The sequence below is a fragment of the Psammomys obesus genome, unplaced genomic scaffold (assembly GCF_907164565.1).
Source record: "Psammomys obesus unplaced genomic scaffold, mPsaObe1.curated_primary_1811, whole genome shotgun sequence".
Lineage (NCBI taxonomy): Eukaryota > Metazoa > Chordata > Mammalia > Rodentia > Muridae > Psammomys > Psammomys obesus.
In genome coordinates, this window is record NW_026596134.1 from 3,188,006 (window position 1) to 3,213,648 (window position 25,643).

Consider the following 25,643-nt stretch of genomic DNA (forward strand, 5'->3'; position numbering starts at 1 on the left):
ACAGCTGAGTCCCTCTTGAGCATTGCAAACACGTCCACTGAAGGACTATAGGTTACCTAAATAAGATTTACAAGTTCAGCCCCAGATGTCTAAGTCACAATGCAAAAACACAAGAAACATGAAAAACCAAACAACAAGAATTCTCCAAAAATTACCCGTATTAATAACCCTTCAATAAGAGAGGACTTTTTAAGATGAACTCCCAGACAAAGAAATAAAAAGAAATGATTATAAATATGTTTAAGAAATCAGAGTCTACAAACTCCTGAATAAGTTTCCAGAGAATACAAACAACACCTGAATGAAATATAGAAGTCAAAATGAGATGTAAACATGGAATTCAATAAAGAGATAGACTTGTTAAAGTGAAACCAAATTGAAATGCTTCTAGAAATGAAAGTTTCACAAAGGCAAATTAAAAACTCCATAGAAATTCTCGTCAATTAGGTGGATTACAGAGAGGACATAATATCAGGGTAGAAGAATTGAAACCATCAAGAACAAAGACAAACTAATTTAAAAGTATTAACAGAACATGTAAGAAATATGGGACACCCTGGAAAGAATAGCGCTAGAACCATGGGCATAAAAGGAGAGGAATTTCATGCCAAAGATACAGAAACTTTCAGCAAAATCGTAAGAAAGTTCTCCAAAGAGATGGCCACCCAGGTACAGGTGGAGTTCAGAACACCAAAGAGACAAGACAAGGGAGTAAGATTTCTGCATCATATTATAGCTAAGACACCAACTATATAAAACAAGGAAACTATATTAAAAGCTAGAAGAGAGAAATACCAAATTACATTTAAAGGCAAACCCATCAGAGTAACAGCAGATTTCTCCACAGGAGGGCCTGGAATGAGGCATCTTAATTTTCAAAAGCACAGCTGCCAACCCAGACTCCTATACTCAGCAAAGCTACACTCTAAAGGGGAAGGAAAACTTGCTATTGTTTAAAAAGGGGGAGGTCTGAAAGAGTTTATAAGCTAGTTCTATAGAAGGCACTAGGATGAGGAGAAAGAGAAACACAGCTATGAGGTTACAGGAAAGAATAAACCACTGTTGAACAATAGTTAAACAGATGAGGAGTAGAAAAATACCAAACACTACAAAAATAAGCAAAACTATAGTAATATATATTCCCATAACTGACTATTAAACCAATTCTCAATCAAAAGACCCAGGCTAGGATTTGGAAGTAGGATCCATTTATCTGTTACCTCCAAGAAAGACATCTCATTATCAAAAAAAAAAAAAAAAAAAAAAAAAAAAAAAGCTACCTTGGGGTAAAAGAAGTTAAAAAAAATAATAAATTCCAAGCAAATGGAACTAGAAAGCAAGCAGGTGTCACTGTTATAATATCTGACCAAAACAGACTTCAAACAAAAATTAATCAGAAGCTACAAAGGTCATTTCATACTGACAGAGGAAGCAATTCACCAAGAGAACACCACAATTCAAATATAAATGCTCCCAATTTCATAAAACAAATGCTACTAGAGGTAAGGTCACAGGTTAACCCACACACAATAATAGCGGTGACTTCAATACCCTATTCATCCAAACAGACAGACCATCCTGACAAAAAATAAACAGAAAAAAAATCTTAGTTAAATGACATCAGTGATCAAATGGACCAAATTCACATATACAGAACATGCCATCCAAACACTACAGAATGAATATCTGAGGTGGTTCTTGAAGGTGAAAATCAGGAAAGCACCCTGGAAGAGAAGAGATTGAGAATAAAAACCCAGTGCAGATTTACTTCGACAACCTGGATCAAACTTCCTAGAGTCTAATGCCAGGCATTAGCATATTTAAAACTGTCAGCATATTTAAACTGTCAGCATATTTAAACTGTCAACACATTTAAATCAGTGCAATTTGGGAAAAGGTTTCCAGGCAACAATCAGTCCAATTCCAGGTGCACAATGAAACTTAAGGTGTGACTACATAGAAAGTCCTTTAAAAGGACGTGTGTCTTAGTAAGGGCTTCTATAGCTGTGATGAAACACCCTGACCAAAAACCAAGTTGGGGAGGAAAGGGTTTATTCAGCTTACACTTCCAGATCATAGTCCAACACTGGAAGAAGGACAGGACTTCAAACAGGCCAGGAACCTGTAGGCAGGAGCTGATGCAGAGGCCACAGAGGGGTGCTGCTTACTGACTTGCGCCCCATGGCTTGCTCAGCCTGCTTTCTTATAGAACCCAGGGCTGGCAGCCCAGGGATGGCCCCACCCACCATGGTCTGGGCCCTCCCCCACTGATCACTAGTTGAGAAAATGCCTTACAGCTGGATCTCACAGAGGCGTTTCCTCAACTGAAGCTCCTTCCTTTGAGATGACTCCAGCTCGTGTCAAGTTGACACACAAAACCCAACACTTGACTATGAGGGTGGGTGCTAGAGCTAAAAGGCCTAGACTCTGACGTGCTGGTCTTTGGCTAAAATAGCATTGAGGTCAGGGGGCCATAAGCACATGTGACATTTTCCCTATGGATGGGTTCAGGGAGGGAAGAGTCTGGAGTCATTATTCCGGGGAATTAGGATGGAGTCTGCCTCTGTCAAAAAGAGGGTGGAGTTTGTCTCCAAAGATAGTAAAAAGGTCACCAGGTGGTTACCAAATCCGTTCTCTGGATGGAATGCAAGTATTTGATTTTTATTTTCTCCATTGAGGAGACATCCCCTGTGTGATTAACATTCCTTGTTCTAGTGCGTCTCTGTGAGTACAAGGATCTGTGTGTCCCCAACAATAGCCATTCTTCTTAGGAGCTCATGGAACTGTCTGTGAAATGGATCACATAGCAGGCCACAAATCAAACCAAAACAAATACTGGAAATCTGAACTAACATTTGATTACATTAGAAGAAACCTAGAAATCAACAATGAGAAAAACTAGAATATCCACAGACCCCTGGGGATTAAACAACACTGTGTTTCGTGATGAATGGGTTGTTTAAGAAAGCAAGCAGAAAAAAAAATAAATAAAATTAAGAGCTTTTTGGAGTTAAATGAAAACACAACACGCCGAGCCTAAGCAATGAAAGCAGTCTACACGTTCCTGCATTACAAATAAATCAGAGGGCTCACATAAATAATAATGCACTTTTGGGCTTCGATAAAAAAAAAAAGAGAGAGAGGGAGAGATGTCAAACTCCAGATCAATAAATGAAGAGAAGTGATTAAGAGCTGGCACTGGGCCGGTAGAACTGACTCCCTTTCGGAAAGGCGACAGCAGAGTGATGCCAAATGCCAGGGAATGCAGATGGGTCTAGCCTGGGCTGGTGCATGCCCCCTTTTTTGTCACCCCAGGCTAGACCTAGTGCCCCACTGCCAGAAGCCAGCTGAAGCTTCACAGCCGGGTGTTCTGCTAGGGAGCAGCACCTCCTCCTCATTATGGGGCTCAGGGGGTACTGGGGCACCTGTGAGAGGGGAGGAGCCCACCAGCTCTGTAGCTGGCATGTGAGTCACGCTGACGGGTGTGTGCTGTATGGAGCCTGGCTTCCCCAGCTGCGCTGGGACCTCGTTTGAAACCTTGTAACTGAATGGGCTGTGGGGGCGGTGGAAGAGGAAATGGCGCCACGAAATGTTGCCAAGTGCACAAGGACTGAAAAATGCGTTCAGAACTCAAACCCATAAAAACTCCCCATGTCCCTGGCACTGCTCTGCCCATGTTACATCCCAGGACGTCCCTGCAACCTTCACCTGAACACACAACATACCTGTTCCCAGCACATGCCGTCCCACCATGCAACAGCAACAAAAGCCTCCCCTAGGCCGCAGCTCAAAACTGCGATAAGTAATGAACCGCAGGGCTTGGCTGCGAACGCACTGCGCCCTGCTTTTATAGAAGCAGAATGGTTTAATTACAGAAATCAAAGACTTGGAGTATTTTCCTCGCATCGCTTCTCAGTGGGCATCAAATTAGTGAACCTTTGGAGTCTATTGTGTTACAATATTTGATTCTTAAAACTGGTATTTGAGTGGCTGACTTGATTTTTATTAAAAAAAAAAATCTTTAAATGGATTTTGGCCTGGGATTAGGACAGAGCCTCTAATAGTTTCTGAAATGACCCTAAACACACGTCTCCATTCTGTTCCATGTGTTCATGTGAAGCAAGATATCGACCAACTCTGAAAAATGTTAAAGAGGGTTCTTTGTCCTGAAGAATTAAATATCCAGCCAATGTTTCATTATTTATATAAAAACTTACCTATCTCATTAATATGCAAATTCACCTTGATATTTAATAATTTGGCAAAATATGTACACCAAAGAATTTTTTTTTTTAACTTTATGATTTAACCAGGTATGGTGGCACATGCCTTTGATTTCAGCACTTGGGAGGGGGGAGGGGAGAGGCAGGTGTATCTCTGTGTTTGAAACCAGCCTGGTACATAGTGAGTACCAGGACAGCCAGAGCCACATAGCAGCACCCTGTCTCAGTGACTGTCTGTATAGCTATTTTGTACACTCGTCCGGGGTGACAGAACACGTTTTCAGGTGAAAGCTGGGGAGATGGCTCGGTGGGTAGCGTGTTTACTGTGCGAGCATGAGGACCTGAGTTCAGAGCCCCAGCATCTACATAAAAGCTAGGAGTGTCAGAACATACCTATAACTCCAGAACTGGCAGAGGGGGGATAAAAGGGCTGCCAGGGCTTGTTGGCCAGCCTACCTGGCTGAAAGTCAGTGAACAAGGCAGCGGAGTGAGAGAGCAGACAACTGACTTTCTCTGGTCTCTGAATGGACATGTATGGGCGACACCCAGGGACATACTTATGTCCGTGGACATACATACACGCAACATTTTTAAAAGCAAAAATAAATTTCTTCCATGAGAAATTGGGTTGAGATATATATATATATGCATATATGCACATACATATAAATGTATACAAAACTGTGTATATATATACACACACACATACTACATATATGTGTGTGTATGTATGTACATGTATGTAGTTTTGGTGTGCTGGCAGTGCATAGTGTGGTGTGTGCATAGATATCTGTTCACATCTCCACACAACAGCAGAACAGCTGTCATCCATGCAGGCTACAGCTAGGGGCAGGTGGTTGTGCTTTGCATATGTAAGACCAGCAAGGAGAAACTGATAAATTCCCCTGAAACATACACTGTGGGGTGGGTGAGCTGCACCATTTTTGCCCCAAACCCGGGGAGGAAACAGCCTGAAAGCTGGAACATGCCCCCCCCCCCCCCGTTGTGGGATGAGGAGGCACCCTCTTCTTCTGGACCTGCCCAGGAAGTTGTCAGCACAAAAGGAAACTTCAGGGAGAGTATGGCAACAGGGGAGAAATAACGGTTCCCTCAGTGTTCAAGCCATGAGGACCCCGTGCCCATTAACCTGAGACGGCCCACTCCCCACCTGTCCACAGACCTGTTCCTCCACAAGAAAGAGCCCGGTGACCACACTCCAATCCCAGCTTTGTTCCAGGCACAGTGTCACTGGTGTCTGCACCAGGCACAGGGCAAGTCAAGGAGAGAGAGAAGGCTAAGAGACCTAGGGATAATACTGCTCACTGGGCAACACCCCCAGCATGGTCTCAGGTCCCAAGAATCCAGATCATCCAACAGGGGCAGCATTCAGAGGATCCAAAGGACTGCCCAAAGGTCACTCAACAGTGGTGAGGGGCAAGCTGGGTTCGGTGTTCGGATGTGTCAGAGCGTGTGGTACCTTTAAGCATCCCCACCTTGGGTTTAGAGCTCAAGGTCACCTAGGCTGGCTGGCATCAGTACCTTACCCCTTGGTCACTTCCCAAGCCTGGGAGTACACTGGCCACCAGAACATGATCATTCTTTGTGTGTGGGAACCTCTCTGTTACTCTTAGGCAGTGTGTACTCAAAGTCAGGTTGGGCAGGTGGGCCACTCTGATACCCCTCACAGGTGGGGCATGGCCAGTTGAACGTCCTCAGAGGATGGATGTGTCCTCTCTGCCCTGGAAGCAAATGACCATGAGCATTAGAAAACCCAGACGCTGGAGGAAGAGATAAAGAGACAAGCCATCTGTGTGAACAGGGCCTCATCACCACAAGGTCAAGGTGGGGTCAGGCTCATTAGCCAGTAGGGGGAAATGAGAGAGACTTTTGGCTCATTGGCATCATGACCCAGAGACAGCTGCCCAGAGTATCCTCTGCTTTGGTCTCAGAAGGAGCTAATGAAAGCCATGTTTCATAGAGCCAGGCCATGTCTGTCTGTCTGTCTGTCTATCTATCTATCTATCTATCTATCTATCTATCTATCTATCTATCATTTTATTTTTCAGTCAAGGCTTCACAGAACACAGGCTTGCCCTGAGCTGGCTTTGCGAGTGAAGATGAACTCCTGGTCTATCTTCCTTTAGCTTTCAGAGCTCTGGAACTCCGTGTCAGCCATACTCCATTTCATACGGTAATAAGGATTGAACCCAGAGCTTCTTGTGCACCAGGCGAACACTCTACCCGCTGGACCACATCCCCAGCCCCTTCACTCTAACCCTGTCCCTTTCCTCTAGTCCAGTTTCTGATCCAGCACACCCTTATCCCCATTTTTACAGCTTCTCCCTATCTGTGTCATTACATGCTCTGCTCACATCCTGGCCCCCTCAGCACCCTTCTACTCCATCTAGGCTCCCCACAGGATTCCTGCGCCTCAGCTACACATCAGTCCTTTCTTTTTAATCATGGCTTTGAAGATTGAGCTCAGGGTATTAGGAGCACTGGGCAGACATCCCACCACAGGGCCATATCTCTATCTGACTGGTGGGGGGGTCTGTTGATGGCCCAGGTCTACCCTATAGACCCTCTCTCTGCTCCTCTAGAACCCACCAAGGAAGTTTGCTTGTGGATGGAGATGCTAGCTGGAGCGCAGTGGCTTTTCTGTTTGAGGGTTTCTGTCAGTTGCTAGGGTACTTTGTAAGGGCATCTTGGGAAGACATCTTGGGAGTGCACAGTCCCTGGATAGAGGCAAACTGCAAAATGTGACTCTGTGTCCAGGAGAAGGAGTCAGGGGCCACAGGTGTCCTAATTCTGGACTGAGGGGCACAGGTTGTAATGGCCTAAGAATTAACCAGAAAGAGGGTATCCCAAACTCAGTGACAGCTTTGGAGGAGACCTCCAATTCAGTGAGAGCCTTGAAGGGAGCTCCCAACTCAATGAGAGCCTTGAACCTTGGAGGTTCAAGAGCTCAAAAACTCAAGAGGAGCCTTGAAGGGAGCCCCAAATTCAAAGAGATCCTAAAACATTGCAAAAAAAAAAAAAAGTCCCCTTATTCATCCTGCTTAGGAGGGTGATGGGTTGATCCTAATGTGTGCCTAAGGGAACTGAGACTGAGATGGGAGAGCCACAGTTGCCAGCTGTGGGTGACACAGATAGGATCCCAAACAAAGCCCTCAGACCATGGAGCCTACACAGTCAGGCGCCATGTTATCTGTCCTCCCTCTCCCTCTCTTCATATGTCTTCATATGGATATGTATGTATGTTAATCTATCGATCTATCTATCTGTCTGTCTATCTATCTATTCATTTTTAAAAGATGCATTTATTTTTATTTTGTGTGGTTTCAGGGAATTGATCCCACGTCCTCTGAAACAAGACACGCCTGCAACCACTGGGCCGTCTCTCCAGCCTCAGACACCACTTTACTCTCTACTTGATAAGTGCGTGTATGTGCTCGCATGTGCACGCCGAGGCCGGAGGTTGATGAGGTGTCTTCTACCACCTTCCACGTTTAAAGGACATTTGTTCTGCACTCGCTTATTCGTCTTGTGTGAACGTATGTGCACATCCACGCCAAAGCATCTATGTGGAGACCGGAGGACAATGTGTTGCCGTCTGCTCTCTGCTTCTACCATGTGGGCCTGGAGACTCAAGCTCTGGCTTAGACATAAGTACTTCTACCCCTGAGCCATCTTACTGAATGACCCTCCACTCTATTTTATTTGTTTATATTTATTTATTTTTGTGTGACACTTTCTTTCATACAGCCTGGAGCTTAGCCAAATTGGTGTTAGTGCGCTCAGAGATCCCTCTGCCCTGGCCTCCCAGCATGCCGGGGTTATAGACACTCACTGTCCAGGCCCATACTACTGTGACTGCCATTCTACATGGGTGTTGGGTCTCTGAGCTCCAGTTCCATCATGCTTGCATGGAAAGCACCTTACTGGCTGAGCTATATCTCCTAGATACCGGTGTCCTTCTGCTGTGACCCCACTCGTGTGGGTTGGAAAGGCCACCTTATGCCTGTCAAATGCATTATCATTTTTGAAGTGCTTTTCAAAGGTACGCTTAGTTTCTACCCAAGGGAGTCAGGGGAAGGGGCTGAAAGTCTTTTGGTGGGTGTGGGTAGCTGAAGACTTCAGGATTTTCTCTGCCAGACTGACCAGCTGTAACCAAAACTATCCTCCAGGAGGCACAGGAGGAAGACAGGCTACTTAGCCTGCCTCCCTAAACCTCAGTTTCCTCCTGTGTCACATGCAGCCATCTATGAGAAGTGCCACCAGGGGGCTGTAGAGGGACGCTAGAGGGGCAGGTGCCCCCACCAAAACCCTCAGCAAGATGGGGGCTGCCTGCCTTTGTCTTGACAGCAGGAGGAGGGGGAATGGGAGCGAGCCCTGGGCCCCCTCCTCCTGCCCAGCTAGCCCAGATGAAATGGCTGTGTGGGTGGGCGGGCAGAGGCTCTGGAGAAAACAGTGAGTCACCACCGGCCAGAGCCTGAGCGGAGCGTGTCCCTCCCGGCTGGAGAGAGCGGTGGCGGCAGGTTTCATGGGTAATTATGTAATTTATGAGTCTCCTGCTCCGGGCTCCATCTGAGTCAGCCCGTCTGAGTCGTGACCAAGCTGAGGCCCAGCAATGAGAAAGAGCGTGGGCACAGGCTGTATCCCAGGATCTGGCCTCTGCCCCTGGGGGCTCAGCTTGTGCAGATGGAGGGGTTGATGTGCTAGGAAAGGGTCTTTCATATTCCCTGGTTCCTGAATCAGGCTATGGGGCTGGTACACAGGGGTCAGGAATCCAGGTGTGAACCTCAGCTTTGGGATGTTGCTTACAGCAAAAGGACAGAGGCCAGAGACATCCCTGGGGGCCCCTCCTGAAGGAGACCAGACGATGCTGTTAACCCCCACGACCCACTTAACAAAAGTCCCTCTGAACACAGACACGCAGGCGTATTTACATTTTATGATATATGTTTATTATTCAAAGGGCTTCATACACTGAGACTTTGAAAGCCATGAGCAGAAATCCCTCCTTCCCTCCATGCTCCATCCCCTGGGTCTGCCTACCCACCCCGACCCCAGGTTCCTATGCAAGGGCTGCTCAGGGGCTGAGATTTGAAATGCAAAGCTTGCGGGGAGGGCTGGGGAAAGGGTAAGAAGCAGGGGATACTGGTTGGGGCCTCAGAGGGGGATGGCTCGGGTTGTGGCAGGGGTGCTGGATTCCACTGGGTTCTGGATGGTCCTAGTCCTCTTAGATGGGCATTTGGGGCCATCTTCTAGGCTCGAACATCTTTGTTGTCTTAAGCAGAAGATCCAGGGAGAAGAAGCAACAAACATGGACAGAGCAGCTGCTGCAAGATGGAAAGAAAGAGACGTTAGAGGGAGCCCCAAGTTTCTCTGGCACCCCAGCACCCCATAATCCCTAAGCCATCTGGCGAGTTGGCACAGAGATCCCTGTCCCTCTCTCACTAAGTGGCCCTGGTATGCCTTTTAGCTTAGTCTTTCCATCTGCAAGGAACCAGTGCCCAGGACAGAAAAAAGATAGAGACTCCAGGCTGCAAGAGTGCCAAGCCCATCTCCCCTTGTCCTCCCCTTCCTTCATTCTCTCTCCCAACTGGCTCTCCCCACCGAGCCCTCCCCCTTACTACTTTTCCTGGCTAAAACCCACCGCAGACACCACCACACCCGGAAAGAGATAAATAAATAAAAGAAAAACAATCTCAACTGTGAAAAGCAGTCCAAATCAGAATTCTTTTCCGGCCTGAGTTAATTACACTTTAAACTGGCATGTTTACTGATGGGGATTTCGAGTGAACAGAGACAGCCCCCCTCCCCAACTGTTTGTACAGTAAACTTTGCAGGCTGGCGGCTCCCCCAGGCCTTGGCAGCCCCGCAGCTCTGGCTACCCTGCCTGCCAAGGAGAGTGTAGCAGAACCATGTATTTTTGAGTGTTAGAGAAAACGAAGCTGTCGCAGATGGCAGGAGTGGGGAGGGGGCGCGGCTGGGTTGTGTGCCTTCAACCCCATTCTGTGCATTCTCAACACAACTTCTGGACCCCGTGCCCTGGGAAAACCCCATCCTTGTTCCAAACCCTAAAGATGCTAAGTATAAGTCTTGAGGACCGACACTCACCAGGCCCAGCGATGGCTTCAGGTCAGGCCTCAGGCCTTGCTCACAGCCATAGCTCTCCCACGGATGTACCCAATGGAACTGTCCCAACCTAGGACTAGCAGCTGGGATGGAATGTAGGTGGAGCTCCTGCACATCCACGCCTGAGGACCAATTCCGTGTCACCTGCCTGCAATGAAAAGAGGCCAGCAAGCATTCATTCACAGTGTCTTCTGTGTCAAACCTAGGCAAGCACAGGGACACAGGGGAACAAGGTAGCGAGGGCCCCACCACAGTAGCGTCGATAAGGGATAACATGATGAGCATCCGAGGGCAAGTGAGAAGTGTGTTGGGCTGGAGCAAGAAGGCTTCCTGGAGGGGGCAGGGCCTGGGGCAGCCTGCCCTCCCTCGGGCTCCTTCGCACTCCCAGCCCTGCCACCTTCACTGGGAGGCTGCTGTTCTGTGATCCTCTAGCTGCCCTCCATGTCGCCAGGATAATGAGAAAATGATGGACGAGCCTCCATCAGGTCCTGTGTCCCGGCCCTCAACCCTGTCCTCACCCATGACAAATGGCCCCACCACCTCCACAGGGTCTTTTCAGCGGCCCTGGCTGTGGCATTGGTAACATTGCTGAAGATTTATATTGTCTTCCCTGGATGTTTCTTCCTTTCCCTGCTTCTTAATTTCCTCAAAAAAAAAAAAAAAAAAAAAAAAGGTGTGTTTTTATTTATTCATTCCACAAACATTCTCTGAGCGCTGCCCGTGGGCTTCCTTACAGCTATGATTCATCATCTCCTTGTTGCTTGAACCTAAGCCCATTTGATCCAAGGAAGACAAGTATTTTCTGAGCATCTACTATGAGCAAGCCCTAGGGGTACACAGGTTCCCACAGCCCTTCAAAACTTGACAAAGAAACTTTACTGACTCACTAGATGTGGGTCTGACTCCACGTCCCCACTCCATAAGGACGGGAGCCTCCCTTCCACGGTCTTAAGTCCTTCTTGAGTCCTTAGGTGTAGTAAGAGAAACTGGCCAGGAGGGGACCAGACTCAGGACTCAGGCCCTGACCACATGGCAATGGCATCTTTAGGACTACCCCATCCCACCTGGCACATATTCTGGGATGGCTCACAGCTCTCTAGCCACGCACGCACCGGCTGTACAGTCTCCTTGAAACCAGTAAAGGAATGAACCATTGGCTCAGCCTAAGCACATCCAGAAGAAACCATGGGATAGGTAAACTGGCTCTCATCCCTGGCAGGCACAGAAAAACAGCCTGTACTCTGTGACCGTGGCACACTGGGTTTGCACACTGTCTTGGAGATGGTGAATTCTCTGACCCCTGAAGGTCCGCCAGGGACTTTCCTCCTGCCTGCCTTGGGGACAGGCATTTTCACTTGACTCAATGGATGAGAAAAGTCCTTTGTTTGTCTTTTGTTCTCCTCAAACAATAGATAAATCTAGTAATTTTGCTTTTAATAAAAGTCTGCACCAAGCGGGAGGGATCATCCTCTTTGGGTCTCCAATGAGTTTGGAATGTGTTTGTGGATGATTGCTTGGCACCCCAGCTGACATTCCATCTCGTGAATAATACTCCCTTAGTGGGTGAGGTATCTGGGACTTCCCCTTCAGTGGTGAAGGGGCTTGGGGCGGCCCTCCTGCCACACTGTGGTGTGGCTGCGCTTGCATTGGAGCAATTAAATCGGGAGACCAGTGGCTTCCTCGCACACATTTAATATATTCCAAAGATGTGTCATTAACAGCAATTTCCATCTCCAAATGTTCCCATTTACTCAGGTCCATGCATAAAATATTAGCCCTGACAGCAGCTCAGGCCTCTGCTGCACAAGGGGCTCCAAGGGGCCTCTGGCTCACTGCCACAGATGTGTAGGGCAGGGGTGTGCTCAGCTAAATCTGAAGTCTAGCATGGGGCCCCAGCTACAAAACCGGGGGCTGGGGTGGGAAGGAAAAAGCCATAGACCTAGCTAACCTGTCCCCTATTGCAGCAAATCTCAGAATTCAATGATATGCTTGAGGTGTGTGTGTGTGTGTGTGTGTGTGTGTGTGTGTGTGTGTGTATGTTGAGGGGAGGGGCTCTAACAAATGCAAAGACCATGCAAATTCCACCTTCCATATTTATGGAATCAGCCACCACGTCTTATGGAATTCCTGCTTCCATGCGCATCACTTTCCTGGGGATTAACCTAATATGTGGTCTGCCTTTGGGAACTCTATTAGTCAATCAGCAGGCTTCATTATTCTGTCACTATAGACCTGGCCTGGATCCTAAGGCTTAGAATGTAGCAGAGGATAAGTCAAGGAAGTGAGAAAGAAGGGAGGTAAGGGAAAAAGAGGGAAGGGAGGGAAGGAGGGAGGGAGGGGGGAAGAAGAAGGAAGGGAAGTGGGGAGAAACAGAAGAAAGAAAGCTACAAAGGTCCATCCCGTGCCTTGAGAAAACTTGACAGTTTTTTGAGGGGGAGGGTGGAGAAGCTGGGAATGTGTAGACAGTACTAGGCAGTTTGGGATAGCAGGTAGCTGGGAGGCAGATGGATAAGAGGGTGCCAGGAAAAGGAAGGAGGAGCTGGATCACTCGTGTCAGGCTGCCTTTGATGGCACTGCAGAGCAGTAACAATCCACCCCTCTCTGAATCTTGAACTCCTGTGAAAGGGGTTCAAGGAAGGCCAAGGAAGAGGGCTGGGCTGTGTGGGGAGAAAGCCACCTGGACCGGCTCCCAGAAGGAGGGTCATGAGTGGAGTGAGCAGGCCTCCCTGAATAAGAGGAAGAAACCTCCAGGAGGCATGTGCTAGGCCCAAGTCAGAGCAGGCAGCCAGGCCTTTGGGCAGGACTGTGTAGGAGGGGGGATGTAGAGGGGAGGGAGATAGTGTCTCCTGTGGGCAGAAGACTTTGTTGCAGAGGAGGCCCAGAAGAGGAGAGGAGGCATGCAGGATGGAGCCGCCGGGTCAAGGGTGCCTCTTGCACTGGTGGGGTGGTGCAAGCCACCCTGGAGAACCTTGCTAATAATACCAAAAATCTACAGCCTGCCTTTCAGGGGTCAATAAGCTGCTTTCTGGGTCCCTGAGTCTTCAGGCCAAGTCTCTATGGTAAGCTCACAGGAGTCTGGTAGAGCCAGTGCAAAGATGGAGAAAGCATGAGTGAGTACGAGCCAACCTCCTCCTGGAACCCCTGACCACTTGAGGCAAGGTCACAGGTTAGTATCACTGCCTTACGGACACCAGGGAACATTCTGTGTTGTTTCCACAGAGTGGAACTTGGAAGGTCATTAATAATAATAAAATCGTCATTAATAAAGCAAACTCATCACAGAAGGCCAAGCAATGGTCGCATATACAGACTATGGCGCCAACCGACACAAAGGCTCCTGCTGCTGGTGTCAGCACCGCAGAATAGAAATGGTCTAGGATAGGGTGTGACACAGGAAAGTATACTGTGTAACAGTCATCATAAGCTGAGCATCTCAGAGGTGACCCATTTCAGGTACCACCAAGCAGTTTAGATTCTCCTTCCTCTAAGATGGCTGCCTGGACTTCCCAAGCCCCACCAAGGGAGATGTGATGCTCTGGGCCAGGATGAGTCAGATACGTGCCCCACTATCGGCTGTGTCCAGTGGGCCAGTATGCCCCTCCCCTGACACCCAGGCTCACAAGGTCAGATCCAGTACTAGAGAGGTGAGCATGTATTGTACCATCACGAGGAATGGACACCCGTCACGGGCAATCTCACCTCAGATAATAGGAACTACACGGTTCCTCCCCAAGCGTGATGCCAGCCGGCCCTCCAAGCACTCATGGCATTGGGAGTGATCCAGGGTGCAGGGCATGCAGGCATGCAGCCCTCCGTGGACCACCTTAGAAAGGGACAGACACCCACTCTTGTGGCAAGAGGCATGGAAAGTGGACACATTCCAGCCAGCCATCGCACGTAAGGCCAACGCTTCGGGGCCAGCCTGCAAGGTTGGTGTGATCCCAGGAGGTTCCTCACGATGGAGGTGAAGCTGAGGTTCAGTGAAGAGGGTGACAAGTGCCATAGAGAGTCCATGCATTCACCTACCGGGCAGTGGTGGGACACCTGGTATGTACCGCCGAGTGACAGGAGTGACAGGTGGTATTGAAAACAGGCCATCTGTGTTATATTCGTCATTAATAAAGCGAACTCATCACAGACAACCTCTCCTCAAGTACCCAATGTTGGTTGTCTTGTCCATCAATGGCACTTCTATCACATCCTGAAGCTGTCCTGGTGGGAGGGGGAAGGGGAAATTGCATATGAATGGTGAAAGGAGTTGGGCACAGACAGTATACACAGGTCCCACTCAGCCCAGTTCCCCGCTGAGGCAGCAACCTAGAAGCACCATGCTGTCCCCATCCCCACAGGGGCGCGACTCCAAGAGCTTCTCCAAGCTGAGCGTTGATACTGAGAAAAGATCAACCATGTATTATTCGAAGTCAGCCAAGCGAATATAACACGGTCGATCTCCCTTCAAGTACCAGCAGAGGTGCTGAGCTGAGGCAGTGGCATCCTGGGCGAGGGTTGCAGCGGGCACCGACGGCTAGTGGACCAGGTGAAGTACATTAGAAACAATTACTTTCCAGCTGGTCGACCATCCGTCCCATACCCCAGAGCAGAGACGATTCCGTGTTCTTCCCTGAGGTGCTGGACCTTCAATCTGCCTCCCTGGAGGGATTTGATACCGAAAAGGGGTTCACCGAGCAACATTCGTCCTCCAGATGCAAAGTTGCTCGGGTAACCTCTCTTCGAGTACCATGGAGAGGCTCGGATGCTCAGACCAAGGCCGATGCTTCAAGGTGGCTGCGTTTCCAGAAGACCCATCTCCGGAGCCCCTCAGAGCTGGCACCCTCCCCCCCTTCGCCAAGGAACCCCCCTCCACTCCCTGCCAGCACTTATTCCACCACCTCCCCGGTGCATCTGCCGTCGTCGTTCACTCAGAATGAGTCGCTAGAGCGTTCCCGGAAGATGACCTGGAGCTGACCCTGAGCAGAAGAGGTGGGCACGGTGCAGGAAGTAAACACAGAACCCTGCTCACTCTCAACTCTCACTTGCCAGCCCTGGACACAGGAACGCTCTACTGCATGCATCCTGCGCCATCATCCAAGGAAGGATGCCTTTCAGAAGCAAGAGGGTAATGACAGCAACATCCAGAGATGCTCTCTCCTTGGGCCCAACTGCTGCAGCCCTCCCCAACCTGGCATTCCCACCATTCACTGGTGGTTTAACATGTCACAGAAAAAAACATTTGACCATTCAACCCATAGACAAAGGGAATAAAATGTCGAAGATAAACATGGAGGGAGGAGAGGAAGAACAACCAACAAGGAAATCCTGAGTGGTCCCTCTTCACACAGTGCAATCCCATACAAGCATGCCATAGGAGAGGGCTGATCAGTAAGGGTTATTAGGACCCATTGACTTAGGCCACAAGCAGAGTCTGGATTCTGTATCCACCATCCATTTTGTAAAGTGTGCAGTGTGCAGTGGGACCCACAGCAGAATCCTCTCTCTGACATTGGCAAGAGTTCTCACAGGCCTCTAGCCTTGCTGTATGTAGTGCGGCGAGAGGCTGGTCACATGCAGTAGGCCATATGGGGAAAGGCAGCATGGGCAGCTTGCTCTAGGTGTTCTGGAACTGACCTGTAGAACAGAGGCTCTTCTCTGAGCTGGTATCACCTCCTGGAAATTCTCCTTCTAAGAACCGCACAGTTGTGATGACGGTGAGTAGCAGTAGATACGGTCAGCAAGTAGGCTTAGACCTGTCCAGTGTTTTCCTCCAGTCACCTGTCCTATAGCGGGCTCGAGCCACTGACCAGCTCCAAGACAATGATGCAGCCTCTCAAGTCCTTCGAGGTAAAGATCCTTCTGGGAAGAGAGCCACCATGAAACCTTGGGCACCTATAAAGCATGGCAGAAAAGAAGGAGTCCATCACACCCCAGGCAGTATATTAGATCCTGGATACATCAACTCTATGACAACCTCCCATATGGGGCCTGCTTCCAGGACAACGTAATTGCTCAGCACCAACCATGGGCATGTCTGAAAGCCTAGCAATTGGGAGCTGGCAAACATGGAAACCCAAGAAAGGGCAGCCCCTAGAATGTTCCAGGTACCCACTGCTCTGGAAAAGAAGACTCCATTGACCATGGAGCATCCACCCCACTCCAGAAGCCAGGGTCTTACCTGGAATGTCTCGTGAGGATAAAGATGATGGAAGGGTACTCACAGGGTGCATCGTCTGGCACTGGTACCCATTCACAACCTCCAGATGACTGTCACCAGCTCATTACCACTCTCTAGAAAACTCTCTGTAAAGGTTTGGGACAGAAAATAAAAGTTTAACCACACAAAGGACCTGTGCTATGACCAGGTCTTTCTACTGGCCCCACTGGCTCTAGTCCAAACACATAGATTTCCCCATCTGACCAAAAACTGCACCCACATTGATTTTCATAAAAACATGCTTTTCTTTTCCTCTTTCTTTCTTTCTTTCTTTCTTTCTTTCTTTCTTTCTTTCTTTCTTTCTTTCTCTCTCTCTCTCTCTCTCTCTCTCTCTCTTTATTGTTTATGAAGTAAATTCCATTAAACTAATCCAATTCCCCGGTTAGCTTCCTTGACTGTGCTGTTGAGCCATTTTCATTTCTTTTATTTCCCTTGTTATTTCTTCAAATCATTTTCATTAGGATCAATTCTTTCCCACTTAAAAATCTGAACGAAGATTTGATTCCTCAATGTGTGTTCATCTACCACAAATATTACTGCTCACAGCAGCCACCACTACAGCAAGCTGCCTCTTGCGGCTGCCATGTCTATAGAGTACTGTTTCCCCAGGTCAAATGTCGTAGCTGAAATGTTGTCAAGAAAATTGGATTCTTCTGCCAATTTGTAGTCAATTGAACACATTTTCCTCCGAGCTGTTCTGGTAGTTTGTAGTGTTATTTTGTGATTATTTTATCACTATTATTTAATGTAAACGGGATGAAATGCTGGTCGCCTCGATTCATTTTCTAACTCATCTAAAAGTGGAGAACAAGGTTTGGTGAGAAATGGGGAAGACAGAGAAGCAGACAGGAAGTGGTGTGGGGGTGGGGAAGAAAACAGGTGGAATGTAAGCACTCCTGAGCTAAAGAGTTGGGGAGAGGAAGACAGGGGAAGGGAAAGCTGCCATTGTCCTTGACACTGTTAAAGGACAGATCATTTGGCCAAGGTGTCTTCAGAGTAGACATGGAACAACCAACATGTCTCGAACAGGGTGGGGGGCAGTTAAGTGTTTGTGAAAAAGAGGATTTGGGCTGAGAAAAGCTGCTGAGTAGACACTGGCATTTCTTCATGGGTCCCAGGGACCGTTCCGGTCTCAGAGCTACACCCTCTCCCGGCCACACTCACTCATATCTATACCATCCACTCTAGCACATGGCATACACAGAGACCCAGAACATTGCATGTAGTCCCCAAAGCCACCCAAGCAGGCTTTGATACTCAAACAAAAGTTGCCTTTGTGTGATTCAACATCAATAAAGCGAATTCACCAAAGGCAACCTCTGCTCAAGAATCAAACGTCAGCACAGGCTGAGAGTAACGCAGGGCGCCTCTTCCCCAGGCAGCACTGCCTCCCTCAGCTCTGGCTCCCTGACTCCCGCCCTCCAGTGAGCCCCCAGTCCAACTGCAAAACAGCCTATCATGGACCAGCTTTCAAGATCTATCCTGCCTATAGGTGGAAGATGTTTCTATCATGATCATGTGCAAATATATCATGGGTCCAGGCTTTAGCTAGCAACTGGTCATTCATCCAGCAGCGCATGGACACCAAGTCTGAATCCCAAAGTGTGTCTCCCGGAGAAGTCCTGAGGTGGGTGTGACACAGCAACAACCATGACTTCTCTGAGTGGTAGGGTTCATCTGGCCCACCAATGAAGGCTGACCTAAAAGTGGATGCCTCCCTTTCCAAGGCAGCATCCTGGCAAGACCCCACAGACAAATCAGCAGCATCAGGGGAGCACAAAGCTTTGGGACCATCCTCCATTCTGTCCAGCTTCTGAGAGGCCTCAAAGAGGGTTCGACAAAGAAAACAGTTCCAACTGCCACTCATGCAGCATCATCCGCTCTGTGTACCCCCCAGCCCACTAGATAAGGCTTCTGCTCTTAAGGCCTCTGCACTCCAGAGACTGGGCAGAGACCTGTAGAACACCTACATTCACGTATCAACCACCATTATAAAAGCCAATGGTTTTCCCACTTTCTGGGGAAAACCGGGCACTGCCAAAATACTGAGCACACGTTAAGTGTGTATACATACCTTAGAAGCAGCCAGCAACACTCTCATACAGACAAACGGAGGCACAGACAGACGACAGGCTGACTCATTCAAGGTCACACCATTAGCAAGCATCAGGTAGTAATGAATGCTGGTGATTCCTCTCCTTCCCAAGGGCCACTGGAGTCAGAAGGAAGGACATCTGAATTCTCATACCACTAAATGCCACCTTGAGATGCCCTTCCCCATTCACAAGCCTGATAGCTGGGTCTGCTTCCTAGAGATCAACCCAGGACTCGAACACTGAAGAAACAGTGACGGATGGATAAGCGAGTGCCTTGGATCAGCTTGCCCCACCCCAGGGGTGACTCAGGTTCTTCCTTCCCTTCAGCATGCCTTGGTCTGAGAGGTTTTCTCACCTAAAGACACTGTTTGACACCATTTCTCTGCTCTCTATAACAATGGCCAGGAAACCACAGAGTCACCTAGATAGTTGGTGTCATTTCTGGGAGACCCTTCTTTGAAAAGCAGGTAACATAAATCCCAGAAAAAGTACTGAGTGCAGGGAACAGTCCATTTCCTTACCCCGCACAGTTGCTGGTAGAACTCCCTGGAGAAGCTCTCCCAGGAAGATTTTAGTGCCGAAAGGAGATTGGCCATGTAATACTCATCATAAATAAAATGAACACACCATGGACAACCTCCATTCGAACACTTGATTTCGAGAGCTTGTGCTGGTGCTTCCCAGGCAGCAACCTGAAGGGGGAATCCCTGAGAGCTGGGCAGATGGCTACATATTCTAGCCGTAGGACACATGCCCTGTGGCCTGGGGTCACATTTCTCCTGCCTGTGGTTAGAATTTCTGTCCTGAAGCCACTGTAGTATCATGGAGGGGCTTGCCACATGTCTGTGGGGTATGTCCTAGAGAGCAGTGGAAAGGCTCTTATCAGAACAACACCAGGGAACTGAACTGCCACTTCTGGTGAGCCCAGACAGCATGCCCAGGCTGCTGATATAAGTGTCTCCTTAGATGTGTGAGCACAATCTCGAACTCTGACCTTGACCTCTCCCTAAGGTACACGGGGGCCACTTTTTATACCTGGGCAGGTAAACTGTGATTTGTAAAGGGAGTAAAGTGAGCGACTACAGAGCACTCCGCCTCGTTCCAAAATAGGCACCTCCCTCCACAAGTCTGCCAGGGAAGCAGGGACACACTGGGTGAGGACAGCAGGCATGCGACTGCATCTGCCTAAGGTGAATGATCCCTTCACTTACCCCGGAGAGACGCTAACACCAAAGTCCCACCCCAGGAATTCCTCCAAGGCGGGATTTGGTACTGAAAAATAGGTCAACCGTGTATGATTCGTCACGAATAAAGCGAAGGCAACACGGATAACCTATCTTCAAGCACCCCACGTGAGTACCAGCATCTCTTCTCTGAAGCTGGCTTCCTCCAGGAAGTCCCCCGAACACAGTGAACACAGCAGGTTAGTGCGTTGACTGCGAGGGTTTAAGGATACATCATATACCCCATGTCCAACCGTTTCCCCCTAAAGCCCACAGTCATCTGCAGGGGCTGATGGTGAAGGTCTTAGGTGCATGTATTTCATCTCCATCACAGGACTAGAGAGTCCCTAGCTTCATGTTGAGGCAATCAGTAATGATCCTCACCTTACATAGGCCTTGGGTCTAAAACTTTCCCACAGAGCTTACAGATAGGCAAACCCTGCAATCCCAATCATAAAAACAAGGTCAGCACTGAATTCTGACCATGATATACCATGGGGTGGCACCGACCTTAGAGCCATGGCCTCATCCCTCATGGTGAGCAGACTTTCAGGGTGTCTTCCTAAACATACACTGTAACTTCTAGTGAACACTCAACTGCACGAGAAACAGCAAACGAATGAACAAACAAAACCTGCTCTGCTGATGCAAGTTTACATACCTGCCCAGTGACAATGGTCCATGTCCATCCCAGAAGCTGGCACTCGGTTACGTAACCTGCCAAGGTGGGAGGTAACACTGAGAAAGGGGTGCGATTCTTTGAACTAAACAAATTTGTGATGCAAATGACAAGAGAAAGGACTGCAGGAAAGATGTCGGCCGAGGAGGGGGCACAGGACTAGCAGCTTGGATCCTTTAAGCCAAGAAAAGAACTCAAGAGAGCACCTTTTAAATGATCCCATTAACTTATAAAGAAGGAATAAAAAATGGCAAAGTCGCCAATGTTCGAAATGAAAGACGGAGAACAGGCAAACAAGGAAGAAAGGCAGTTCAGATGTCAGGTGGCAAATAGGCTATCCTAAACCTTCAAATAGCAGGACAGCAAGGCAGAAGGGACCCATGAATGTCACCCAGGTTAATCCACTGTTCAGCTCAAAGGCCGAGCCCAGTGACAAGACCACAGCTCAAGTAGGCTTGTATATAACACACAGCTCAGGTGAAAGAAAGGAAGACCCCTGAGTGTTAATGGAGAGAGAACTTCATTCAAAACGAGCTTTCACCCTCCCCTCAAGGGATCTAGAGGACGCATACCGGAGGCTACACTAGCTGCAGGTTCCTAGGATATGGAGTCCTGAGTGAGTCTTCCCTGGGAATGTGTGAAACTTTGGGCTCCACACCCAGTTTTGCATGTGAGAAATTATACTAGTCACAAGGTATGATAATCCTTCAGCCAACGAATGGATCAGGGAATTTAGTAACAATAAGTGACCCCTCCCCCAAAGTACCAGTAGAACCCAATGCAAAGCATCACATTATAGCTGTGTGTGGGATTTATGTGTAGGTTATAGGTACATGTGTGTAGAGGCCAGTTGTCAATGTTTAGTGACTTCCTCAGCTGCTCTCCACTTTACTTTTTTGAGATGGGGTCTCTCATTGAACATGGAGTTCACGAAGTCAGCTACACTGGCTGGCCAGTGAGCACTGGGGAAGTCTCCCCATGTCTCTGCCTCCACAGTGCTGGGATAACGTGCACACTGCCATGTGGTAAACACTTTATTAACTGATCAATCTCCTCTGCCAAGAAAACTCTTTAGTTCCGGGCTGATTATAGATAGTGAAAAGTTAGCAAAACTATTAAGAGGAGAGTTAATGACATAAAGTACCTGTAAAGTTTCTAAAGAGAATAAAAGGAACCCAGAAGCACAAAGGCTGCATAGAATAGGAGAGTTTTGGGAAGCTGAGAAAAGCTACCAAGGCACTAGAGAGACATTTCTAGAGATAAGCTTCACAGAATACAGTATTCTCAGATCTCTTTCCCAAAGTATACGAAGAGCTGAGAGTATAATGGGCTGCTGTGTAGCTAGGTGGGAATGTTTATCTAGCATGCAGACAGCTAGAATTACAAATAAACCTCAAGATGATCCACTAGATAATATATCTAGATTTTTATAATATATATTTAATATATATGATATATAATGTTATTATATTATATATAATAAATATATTTTAAATGTATCTAGAGGTTGTTTGTTTCTTTAAGCCACATCAAAGGAGGTAGTAAAATAATACAGAAGATGATAGAGGAAAAAATTACCACTCAAAGGAAATTTTTTAAAATGGGCTGAGAATTCTATACCTAGCTAACCTGTGCATCGTGACTGAAAGCAAGAGACCAGTCTTAAGTCTCCAAGAACTTGAGGGTAGTATCTATGAGCCATTCTTGAAGAAATGGCAAACATCCTCATTACATTGAGAGATGAATTAAAAACTGAGTAAAAACAACAACAATAACAACAACAAAAAACCCACTTTAAAGAAAACAAAACAAGTGGTCAATTGCTAAGCTATTTATACTGAGGACCAGTCTTAAAGACTTGTAAAACTTATGCTCATTTTTTCCCCAATGGAAATGTTAAAATATATGATAATAGTAAAGAAAGCAGTGTGGAAGTGTTTCATGTCTGCAGCTGTCAGAAACAGCAGAGAACATAACCCCAACTACCTATACTTTCTACGTTGCCTTTAGTCTTAACTCTTGTAGTAAAGCAAAAGCAAAACATCTATCCAGTCTTCCATGTTCCTTTAGTTGTTCTTTAGGATAAGTACCAATAAAGTGATAATTGATGTTTTAAGTAAAATGATTAGATGCAGGGTAGATTCTTCCCTGTAAAATATTTTCCTGTCCACTTCCCTTTCCATTTGTACATACAGTCTTGGAAAGGAGTTTGAAATTCTTAAGGTTGTTTATATCGGAGTAGAAACTTAGTAATTTCTTTAATTTCATTTTTTCATATTGCTTGACTTTTTATCAGAAGCATATATCTTTTTAATAAGTATAGTAATAGGTAGAATAAATACTCTTTCCACAAAGAAAATTAAGAAATGGAAAATAGTACTTCCCACTGTCCTCAGATTTTTTTCTGACATCCCATATGACAGGCATGGAAAGTCACCCATTCATTACATCACCCCCTAAAGATGCTGATCCCTGGACCCATTCCTGATGAATTTCTAAACACGTCTGAGTAGTCCTTCCTATAAGACAAGGTTTGCTAGTGGAAGAGGGAGCAAAATGTGATACTTTTCTTTACAAATAAATAAAACAGTCAGAGGTACCATGAGCACTACCACGCCCATGCCCAGCCCTAGCCCTCCTCAGTGCTGGCCTTGCCCTCCATGAAGGAAGCGCATGGATTCAGGGAGCACTGGCAGGCCAGTCTGCTAGTTACAGAGGCAGCCACATGTGATGCTGGTACAAGACCAACACAAATGTGGCTTCCTCAAGATTGGCATCAGATCCAAGGAGACACCGGGTAAGATGTGATACCGAAAAGAGGTCAACCATGTATTGGGTACCATTAAATAATCGGAGCTCACCATGGACAATCTTCCTCCAAGAACCAGGAGGTGGTGCTTCCCACAGCACTCCTGCATCTTCGTCACAGCAAGGCAGCTTGGGAGCAGCCTCTGAGAGTAGACAGGGCCCTAAAGATAAGGAGACCAGGTGGCTCAACTCCCAATCAGACCCATGCTCTCTGGCCAACACCTGGTCATCATCCCCAACTTAGTGCCGGGTGACTTCCTGTTCTCAACTCGTCATGTTAAGTAAGTCAAAGGTAGCAGAGTCATGCCCACAGCAAATCATGAGTTTGTAAAGTAGGTTGTGCTGGAGCTGCTGGGTGAACCTGAGCTCACCTCCAAAGACTTCAGGATATGGAATGGCTATGATAACTCAACATAGGGTCACACAAAGTCCTGCTTCCCTTCCGTTCTATATCATGAAGGCTAACCAACATCTGATGTTCCTGATGACAGAATTAGGTACTAATAAAAACAGAAACTAGCCCATGTATTTCAATATTTAACAAAATCTCCCAAGCACCCTTCCGGGTTAATGTATGTGAAACATGCAAATAGAGGAAGGCACTTGTCACAAGTTCAGACATCCAGAAACCCACCTTGGCTTCCACAAGCCCTCTGAGGCAGAGTTTGACACTAAAGGAGGAGAGTCGTCTGTAACTTGATTAGCTGAATGGAATTCATCACGGCCAGCCTCTCTCCAAGGACCGCACTGGAATGCTGGTGAAGAACGCATCGACTCTTGAAAAGGCGCCTACTTCCACTGTCCTGGGAAGAAGGGGTGGGACAGCATTGGGTAGTGGGCCGAGCCGAGTGACATACGCCTGCATTAAGTGCATGCTCACCCGAGGCACACTTACCTGAAGGGGAAGTTAGGCCTCCGTGATGAGAAGGGGTGCTAGTCCACAGTTTCCTAGAAGAAAACACACTGTGGAAGCTTCTGTAGTGCTGTGGTGATGGCAGGACAACTATATGACTGCTTCTCAAGGTTGACATTGTCTTCCAGGCTTTCCTGTAGAGAGACAGGATCTTGAGGTTAGAGGACCTATCAGAGAGATCTATCAGGTAAGTAAGGCACATGCTTAGTAATGAACAATTCAGCCACACACCCAGGAGAGGAGGGACTTCAGGTCCCTCATGGGGAGTCAACATCATGTCCAAATCTGAAGTCAACACTTCAAGTAGGCTGTGATAGTGATGCAGCGGATACTAAGGATGCCTTACGGCACCTTATGTAAACACACAACCCTAAGACCACAGTTCATCCTGGTCCAGAGAGCTGGCACAGCCATCAAGTCCATTGACACTTCCCCAAACTTGGCAGGATCTCGGGAGAGTCTTCTTTGAGTGGAAGTGATGCTGAGGGTTGGTGACTAGGTGGCCCACAGGGTGAACAGAGTGCACTCCCCTCTGGTCAACCAGTCACACACCCTGAATGGTGCTGGCACCAACATCTCTTCTGGAAGATGGCCTCTTTTCAAAGTCTTGTAAGGCGATGCTGGTGGCAAAACCACAGCTGCCTCGCCAAGGTTGGCACGGCCCACTGAGAGGCCTATAGACGGATCAGATGCTCAGGTAACCAGACCAGGTGACTTACAGCTAGCTCAAGCACACTGTCTGTGGTCAACCATCCACACTTGGCTTCTCTACAAGCTTGACTGAAACGCCATCTTTCTGCAAGTTGCCATCATGTCCAGGAAATCCTTAGAGGTAGCATTTGGTACTGAAAAAAGTGTTGTCCGTGAATGATTCGTCACAAGTAAAGCGAATCCACCACGAACAACTTCTCTTCAAGTACCACAGAAAAGCAGAGACAAGACAGACAAAGGGCCCCTTCCATTTCTCCAAGGGAATGGTTTCCAACCACCAACCTGCGGGCAGATTGGATGCTGAGTGTTAGTGAGTTAAGGGACAAGCGTCTGGAAACATGCTGGAGTGAGGCAGGGGCGTCCACTCACCTTTTTTTCAATGATGCTGACATTGTCCCCTCTCTCTAAAGGTGACACTTTCTTGGTTCCGGAGTCCACACTGAGAAGGGTTCAAGATGGGAAGGGGAACCCACTTGCTGCAGGTCAGCAGTCCTCGGCAGGTATATAGACCCCAGGGTGTGTGAACGGGGCCTGGGACTTCTCAGTGGGGCACATAGTCAGCCACCAGACATATCAAGCTCCTGAGGGGACCACAGAAGTCCCACTTCCAGGCTACTGGCATCCTCAGGTGGATGAAAAGA

General features: G+C 47.8%; 1 long non-coding RNA gene across 1 annotated transcript; it reads right to left on the minus strand.

Moving 5' to 3' along the window:
• Positions 1-9,178: 9,178 nt before the first annotated feature.
• LOC129666193 (uncharacterized) lies at positions 9,179-14,576 on the minus strand. Its single transcript, XR_008718505.1, has 3 exons — positions 14,391-14,576; positions 10,347-10,512; positions 9,179-9,565 (listed from the first exon to the last, which is right to left on the minus strand). It is a non-coding gene; the product is annotated as an uncharacterized LOC129666193 (long non-coding RNA).
• Between the last annotated feature and the right edge of the window lie 11,067 nt (positions 14,577-25,643).